The sequence below is a fragment of the Gorilla gorilla genome, chromosome 8, assembly GCF_029281585.2.
Source record: "Gorilla gorilla gorilla isolate KB3781 chromosome 8, NHGRI_mGorGor1-v2.1_pri, whole genome shotgun sequence".
Lineage (NCBI taxonomy): Eukaryota > Metazoa > Chordata > Mammalia > Primates > Hominidae > Gorilla > Gorilla gorilla.
Window position 1 is genome coordinate 118,630,682 of NC_073232.2, and position 9,070 is coordinate 118,639,751.

The window sequence follows — 9,070 nt, forward strand, 5'->3', positions numbered from 1 at the left end:
TAAATTGAATAATAGACTCCAGCTCTAATAAACATTGGAATGTACTCTTACACTGTGGATTGTTTTAACTGACTTAAGAGATCATCCAGTCCAGTAGTTATCAAACTCTGAGGGACAGAGGGAAAAATTTTTGTCTTTGCAAGCCATTCAGTCTCTGTTGCAACTACCTAACTGCTATGGTAGCCCAAAAATGGCCATGGGCAATGCATAAACAAATAGACATGACTACATTTAACAAAAATTTATTTATAAAGACTGACAACGGGTCAGATTTGGCCCTTGGGCTGTAGTTTTCTGATCTCTGTCCAAACCTTTTATTTTGCAAATGAGAAAACTGAGGCCCAAAGAGAATAGCATATTTTGCTTTTCCATGTGAACCTAAAAGCAATGGCTGGAATTATCTAGATCTAGAAAAATTCCAACAATAAAGACATGTATGCTTGATTTCATGAGTTTAAACCATCTTCTGATTCTTAGCATCATTAATGAATATTTATTGACTGCCTCCCTGAGTCTCTAAGTTCTATATACTGCATTTGGCTTGCAAAGTATCCATTTAGCTGAGTTACACTGATTATACTGTTTCCTCATTATTCTTACCAAAGCTATTTAGAGCCCTTCTGATTTCATAAGTTTTCAATGTGCGACTCTGAATGTGCTTAATTTTCTTTTATTGGAGCTTCTAATATTCTTTGCATCTCTTCATTTATCCTTCATTGAGGAACCCAGACAACATGATGCCACATGTCCTCGCTAATGGCAGTTAGTATTTTTCTACTCATATCAAACATCAGATCTCCCTGTGTGAGCACCCACCAGAGAGAAATGTCTGCAAATGTTCATAGAACAACCATCTTTCCCCTGCTCCTGCCTATCTCTATTCTCCTGAGAACCAAGATCTGAAAACACAGCAGTTTTGAAGTTTCACTGAGATGTTCCTCTCAGGGGCATTTGACCTTGTAGAGCATGAAGTGTGGTTTTGCTCTGCAGTGATTCATTCGATCAAACAATAAAGAAAGACTTTTACTCCAGCTATTTGTGAAGAAAAATTAATATATAAAAGATGTAGCTGTTTAGAATAGTTCATCTTTTCCGTGTTTGGGGCTTTGCTGCCCCTCTCGATGGCAATTTCAGTTGCACAGAGAAAAAATTTGTTCTTAAGATGTAGTTGAATAAATACATAAATCACATTTTGCATACTCAGAGTTCGAAGATGTCTTATGTGTCTTTTTGTAGCAGATTAGTTGCTGAAACATCTGGTAACCTATTTATGTCCCATCCACTGAACAAAGAAAATACCAAAACTCCTTAGCTTGGCATTCAAGGTGCCCAACACTCATACTTCATTCTTCCTTTTCAGCTCTATTGTGCAGAATTTTCCTCTTACAATTTTATGTTTATTATGGATTTTCCCCAGTGTTTTATGCTTCCGTCTTCAGTGTACCATTGCTCTTGCCTATAGTCTCTTCGTCCTTGCCTAATATCCCTTAATCCCCTTAATTTCCTACCTCTTCCTTGAGGAGCATCCCAAATGCCTATTTCCTCATGCAGTTTTTCTTGATCATGCACCTAGCAATTTCTTCAATATTCAACTCAGAAATCTTGTTATTGCTACCTTTATTATGACATTTAGTACAGACTCATTTGTATTATAACCATTTATAGTTTTCTTCCTCTTTAAGGTTATTGTACTCATCTCTGCATCTTATTGAAACACAAACAGGTTCTTTTACTCTTCATTAAGGGCATTTAGTAATTGTTTAAGGATGAGAGGATGGTTGGATGAATACATTTTAAAAATTGAAATTTTGCAACATTATATTTTGTAATGACTGAGAAAATCTTGGTATAGTCTATAAGGTATAGATCATGCTGGAAATATACAGGAAATTTAATTAATATATATTTTGCAAAATACCTGAACATAGTGCTGTCATTTAAAAACATAATGAGATCACATTTCTCAGAAATGAGCTATGTCCTGAAGCACTTACAGAATAAAATAATTTATATGAAACCTGAAACCATTTAACTTAATGCTATAAAATATTATATGTGCTATAAAAACATGCTCATCCATGCCTAATGAGTGGAAAAAATCATAGAAATTAAATTTTAATGAATTTCTTCTTTCTCCTTTTCCATATATCATCTCATTTGCTTTTTCTTTTATATATTGTCCACTTTAAATATGCACAAATTCCTCAAGAAGTTGGCTAATATATAATGAATAATAATATTTCTCTCACTATTTCGGAATGATAGTCTAAAGAGGGGATGCTTTAAAACTTTCTCTATAGAACAAATGCATCTTAATTAAAGCCAACAAAATATTTCCCAAAATGGCTGGATTTCAAGTAGATGTTGATGTCCCCGTCACCACAAAACATTTTTTCCTTGTCCTTGATTGAAACTAAGCCCTTGTCCTCTTTAGCTTACGATATTCTCAAAATGTCTAGCAATTTTAATTACAATACAGAAGGAATTTTAATTATGATACAACATTTAAGTTCTCCAGTTCTACTGGTCCACAAGGAAGTTTACAATAAGAGTTTCATTGTTGTTTATTTATTTAATAATCAAAAGAAAGTTAAGTGAGAATATAGAGAATAAGAATCATAAAAATCATAGCTATTTCAGATTGAGGAAAATTAGACAACTTGAAACACAAGAATAGGAGAAGACAAATGCAAGGAACTTTAGATACAAAATTATTCCTAAAGAAGCTTCAATTCCAAGTGCAGTTTTATCTGAATGATATACAGGACTGCACGTAGCTGGCTGTTGTTCACTAAAGTAGAGAATACTCCTTGTACTAAATAACTGGGGAAATGGACCGGTTCTTAGATTGCCTGTCAGAACCATAGCCCCTTTCTGCATGAAACTGTTTCACCCATAGCCCTCACTTGTTGTTTGCAAAACTCTATGCAGATCCTATGCCCTTGCCCAATCCCCAAGGAATAATAGGATTTAGGGGGACAATGATACCCCCAAAAGTAAATTTTCAGGCTGGTGAGCAACAATTGAAATGCTAAATCCTGAAAAATAAATCACGGGCTGGGTCAAGTAGATTCTTGGGAATTTAAGCTAAAACAAACTAACAAAACCAGAAAATTAGGCCATTACCTAAAAAAGGGATGATCAAAAAATACCTTGAAACAGAATTTAATCCATGACAGGTCCTAATATATAAAATTGTGAGTAAGCCAATCTTATGGAAAAAGAGCATCATTGAGGGGAAAAAAAAGATCAGTTTATAGAACATGTAAAATAACAAAACAAGGCCAGGTGCAGTGGCTCACACCTATAATCCCAGCACTTTGGGAGGCTGAGGCAGGCGGATCACTTGGTCAGGAGATTGAGACCGTCTTGGCTAACATGGTGAAACCACGTCTCTACTAAAAAATACAAACAATTAGCTGGGCATGGTGGCACGCGCCAGTAGTCTCAGCTACTTGGGAGAATCGCTTGAAGCCAGGAGGCGGAAGTTGCAGTGAGCTGAAATCGCGCCCCGCTGCACTCTAGCCTGGGTGATAGAGCGAGACTCTGTCTCAAACAAACAAAAAAATAAAATAAAATAAAAGCACTGAAACGTTTCAATGGCCCTGGGGTTTCTAGTGATTCTTCCCTCCTGTTGATCTGTCTCATCAGTTGCATTACATTTTACCCAAAATGAATAAAGTTATCATTTCCCTTAAAAATCCTTTGGGAGAATGGCAATATAGACACAAATATTATTATTTTTCTCCTAGCTTTGAACCAGTTCATGGTTTCTTTCATTGAGTACTAGATGAAGTGGCTATTTTGTTTTGTAAGAAATTTCGTGTGAAAAAAAATAACTATGCTTCTTTAAACTCTGTAATCCCCAGGATTTCATGTGATGTTTTCACTAGAAGGGAGAATGACCAAGGAAATAGCAAATTTCCATTTTCCAGCTTATGGTTACTCCTGGAATATGCTAATTGAGTGTGGAATAGTCACAAAAATGTCTCATGCATTTCAAATGTTTCACTTCTCATAGAAAAGCGAATAAAATGGAATTTGCACAAATTAAATGTGCCTGTCTCAGAATGTGCCCCGAATCTTTACACATGCGCATCTTGTTAAATAATCACTGATGCTTTAAATGACATAAGAAAGCATTAGTCTTTTGCAACCCAAAGAATCTAAATGGACTGGAAAAATCTGAAAAGTGTGGTTTATCACTTTGTTTACAGAGAAATTGGAAAGACAATTGGAAAGAACTAAAATTAGCTCTGTTCAAAAATTATCAAAGAGAATTGTAGAGCATGCAGTTCACAAAAATGTTATATGTCAGAGCTGAAAAATCAATGGACTAGCTCATGGTTTTATTAAAAATGACCCATGTTTTTCAAGACGGTCTTTCCCATTATGGACTAATTATCTCACTTTTGTTTGCCTTGTCATTCTCTACTGAATACGCCATGTGCCTTCCCTTCTCCAAACTCTGGACCCACCTTGTCTTCCAAGCATTGCTGCAGCAACCAACGTCATGGAGGTGTAACTACAAAACTTCTTACCTCAGTGGCAGCATTTTCTATGGCTTTCTGCCCCTGTGCCTCTCTGGGTGTGCAGTGGTAGTGTTGAACAGTTGCTGGAAACCACCCAGCACTCACACATGTGCAACCTAGAAGTGAGAAGGAGTTAGTATGCCAAAGAGTAACCCTCGATCAGTTTGGCGGCATGAAGGGAGATATCCATAGATACATTCTTCTTCTGTCCGTCTGCTGGGTAATCTTGTGGCACATTCAATTTGCTACTCAGACCACAGGAGATCACTACAAAAACAGACCATAGGGCACATCTATACATAAGCTTTTATTCTTTCCCTGATTCCCCCTCTTCAGCCCCTTACTTCTGTTCCCTGAGATCACTTTTCAAAATAAACTACCTGCATGCAAACCCTTCAGTGAAATTCTGTTATCCAAGACTCAAATTATCCAAGCGGTATTCGAATTATAATGTACCCCAAAGTATGGAAAAGAATTATGAAAGCAACTAATATTTATTGAACATAATAAGCTATGTACCTGGTGATCAGCATGTGCTACCTTGCTTAATCTTCATCCCAGGCTTTTGTTGGCTATTTTGATCCCCTTGTTCCACATTAGACATCTGAGGTTCTTAAAGGTAATGAAATAGACAAAGGTTACACAGCTAATAAGAAATACAATAGGGATTTCAAATCCTGATTGTCTGATTCCAAACCCACCTTCTTTTCACCATGTCACAGGGCCTCCCTTTTATAGAAAAGAGCCAAAGTTGGCCTCTGTACGTTGGCCACTGGGCTGTTTATTTCTTCACATCTGGATGAGACCCATTAGCTTAAAAGCTTTGTGGCACCAAACCTGAATTTTGTATGTCCATTTGTTTCAACTCGGCCATAATAAGCAGAATTTTTTAGCCATTTAGAGCCTGCTTGCTTTGCATACCCCACAAAACTCTGCCAACATCTGCTAGTCATAGGTAAGCTAAGCCCTTCTCTATACATACCCCATGCCACTGCTGCATTTTGCAGCTCTCTGACCCAGAGTCTCCCCATGCTGTTGAGTGATATCACGGAGACAGGTGCTCCCTTTCTGATCTGTATTTCACTTAGGAGTTCTTTGCCTTCCTGCCTTTCTGGGTGGCACCCCTGTCATGGCCCCTGTATGCAAATTTCTCAAAGGGTCACCTAAAAAAAGCTTGTATTTTCGGCTGCCACCTCGTGGCCACATCTTTTTTCTTGCTCAGACTCAAAATCCCTGGAACCCCTTACACTCCCACTCTAGCTTGACTGCTCTTTTAGTCTGTTTATCTGGCTAGCATGATAAAAATTTATCTGGCTAGCATGATAATAAACACAAGACTTGTTTGATAGAACAGGGAATAAATCTATAAAATGCATGACCACAAGAGGTGACCCAGGATGAAAATATAAATTGATGCCAAGAAAATTCAGATAAATTCAAAAATGTCAAGGTCATACTGGCGTTTTAAGATTTTGAATGTCACATTGACTTAATCTTGCAGATTATAGTCAAATAAGTTAAAAATTTGAAAGAAGGGAACTTTTTTTGATTATATAGTTATCCTCCATGGCTACTTAGCGTATTTCTTAGTAACTAAACTAATATGTATTGGATGTTTATGAAAGTAAAAGCAATGCTTTTTCTACATCCCATCCTTCAGTATTACTATTATAAGGGTAATCTTCAGCTGAAGGACTCATGAAGCAAAGCCAAAGAGATGATTTTAAAGAATTTTTGGCCAATTTTGCTCCAAATATTTAGTATCTGACTCTATTCTAGCTAATGTATTTTACTAATTTTATAAAGTGCCCGTGCTACCAAAGATAAGACCCATTTGATTCAAGGCCACAAGTTGGCAAATTTAAACACTGAACTTCACTAATTTTTGACATTTCTATTGCCATAAATTAATATTTCCAAAATAGTCCCAAACGTTCCTAAATTTTATAACCTGGCATGTCACAGTAATCCCCAAATTACATATTACAAATTAGACCAATTACTGTATGGCTTTAGAATGAGGCAGTAAAGAAATTGGAATATGATTTAAGTTGTTACAATGAATGAAGCATATGACTGGAAACTAGTAGCTGGGTATTTTAAACATCCGAAATGCATAAAGAAGTTTTATCCATTAAAGACTTTTGCCACACACTGCATGACTTTTGAATACCTCTTGCTTGCAAAGACTTCATGTTACTTTATTTCTTCATTTCTGGATTTTAAAATTTATCCTGGCATGGTTTTCCTATTGCACAAAGCATTATCTTTCCTTCTTGTGTAATTCTCAAGTAAGTCTAGTTGGCTAATAGTTAATCTAACATTAGATTTTATTCTAGCACACTCTTGTTTAAATTCTACTAACTTCCTGAGACTATTGTATGAAAAGGCTTCTGGATTCTTACAAATAAATGTATTTACTATAAGTGGGTTTATTTATTATCAGTATTGTACCTAATATAATCATGCAAAAGTATTCAATATATAAACACATATTATTTCATTATTTTCCTCTTATTCCTCCTTCCTTTTACTTTTCCTCCATATTACATGCAAGGTTTTATATTGATTTGCTTGATTTTGTATTTAAATTAGGTTATACTATTTATGAATATCATTTTGTGAGTAAACGGGATATAAAAATATTTGTAACAAAAAGAAGGCTGTTAGGCCTGATGGTTATAAAAACTACTTTTTAGACTTTATTAAGAAAGGGTTGTCTTACCTCTTACTGGCTCTGTAGCCCCTAAAAATTAGGTTTTATCACTTAACCTCAGACTTCTCAGGTGTGAAAAGAGAAACATAATATTGCCTCATGGGAATAGGTTGAGGCTAAAAATGAGATGATGCATGCCAGAGTGCCAGGCTCATATAGATAGTCCTCCCTACTCTTATTTATAGTTTGAAATTATACATTAAAAACAGGTGCTCACTCAAAATTCAGAACACAAACAACCCACATTTTGGAATGGGCAAAAGAGCTACCCAGACAGTTAATCAAAGAAAATATACAGGTGGGAAATAAGCACACTGGAAGATGTTCAAAACTCATCATTAAAGAAATACAAATTAAAACAACAATAAGGTATCATTACCTACCTATTAGAGTGGCTCAAATCCAAAAATCTGACAATACCGACTGCTGGGGAGGATGCGGAGCAACAGGAACTCTTATTCATTGCTGGTGGAAATACAAAATAGTACATCCACTTTAGAAGACAGTTTTGCAGCGTCTTGAAAGCTAAACATAGTCCTAGCATATGATCCAGCAGTTGCCCTTCTAAGTATTTAACCAACTAATTCAAAAATTCATCCACACAAAAACCTGTACAAGAAAACTTACAGCAGCGTTATCCAAAATGATCCCAAACTGGAAGCAACCGAGATGTTATTCAATAGGTGAATGGATAAACATACTGTAAGTTACTGTCCAATGAAATATTATTATTCAGTGGAACACTCATCAGTAGAATATTAACATTTAATGATAAAAAGAAATATGCTATCAAACCACTGAAAACACAGACGAATCTTAAACGTCATTGTTAAATAAAATAAGCTAGTCTGAAGAGTTACATACTGGATGAATTAATTTAAGTGACATTCTAGAAAATATAAAATTATAGAAATAGTAAGCAGATAAGTTGTTGACAGGTGGTGAGTAGGTGAAGGTTTGAAGAGATGAGGCACACGGTATTATACATTGGCTGCCAGCTGTCCCTCCTCAATATATGTGGCTTAAAAGTGATGCTATCATGAGGCGTAGAGAAAATGCTTACTCATGAGTTGTTCATTGGATCACTTAAGAGTAAAGATGAAATTATACCTTAATTCCAAACTTAGTAAAGCACTGTTGTTACTCAGTAAGTTGGTATTAATCATCAATATATCTCACACAGATCCTCTCATCTATATCAAAACCTCAAAACAATAGCGTAGGCTTTACTGTTTAAACCAAACAGCCCATCTTGATATTTGGTCAGACAAGCTTCAACTAATCTATTAGGAATCTTGTTCTTTAATGTTATCCCTGCCTATCCACATGAGTTCCATTAGAAGGAATTGTCTAATATGAAAGCCACATAAAGTTATCATGAGTCTACATACTTTTGTTTCTCATATAAGAGGGCCAACTTTTAAATTGCAGCATTTTCAACCTTTGGAGTCTCCAAAATATATACTGTGGATGCCTCTAAATGTATAACAGTAATGTTGTAACCAAACAAAAGCGTATAATGGATGAGTGCTACAGACTATAGCTTTCTTTTTGCCCACTAAGAAGAATTTTGGCGTGACTCTCTCAATATCCTTTCCATCCCTCCTCATCTGTTGCATTTCAAGAATGGGTGTAGAAAAAAACAAAAGAAAAAAAAAAGAATGGGCATAGGAAAGAAGGCAGGAGGATTCTGGGAGAGGATTTAGGAAATTATTGGTGTGGTGTACTATTATCACCCTCATGGGGTTCCAAAATGCGAGGAAGAAACTTGAGCCACATTCACGTAATCCTGGGTCTTATTGTCTTATTTTGAAATGCAACC

At 35.9% G+C, this 9,070-nt stretch overlaps 1 long non-coding RNA gene across 1 annotated transcript; it reads right to left on the reverse strand.

The window, feature by feature from the left end:
- Positions 1 to 5,069: 5,069 nt before the first annotated feature.
- LOC129524808 (uncharacterized) lies at positions 5,070 to 8,117 on the reverse strand. Its single transcript, XR_008668743.1, has 3 exons — positions 7,876 to 8,117; positions 7,632 to 7,713; positions 5,070 to 5,144 (listed from the first exon to the last, which is right to left on the reverse strand). It is a non-coding gene; the product is annotated as an uncharacterized lncRNA (long non-coding RNA).
- Between the last annotated feature and the right edge of the window lie 953 nt (positions 8,118 to 9,070).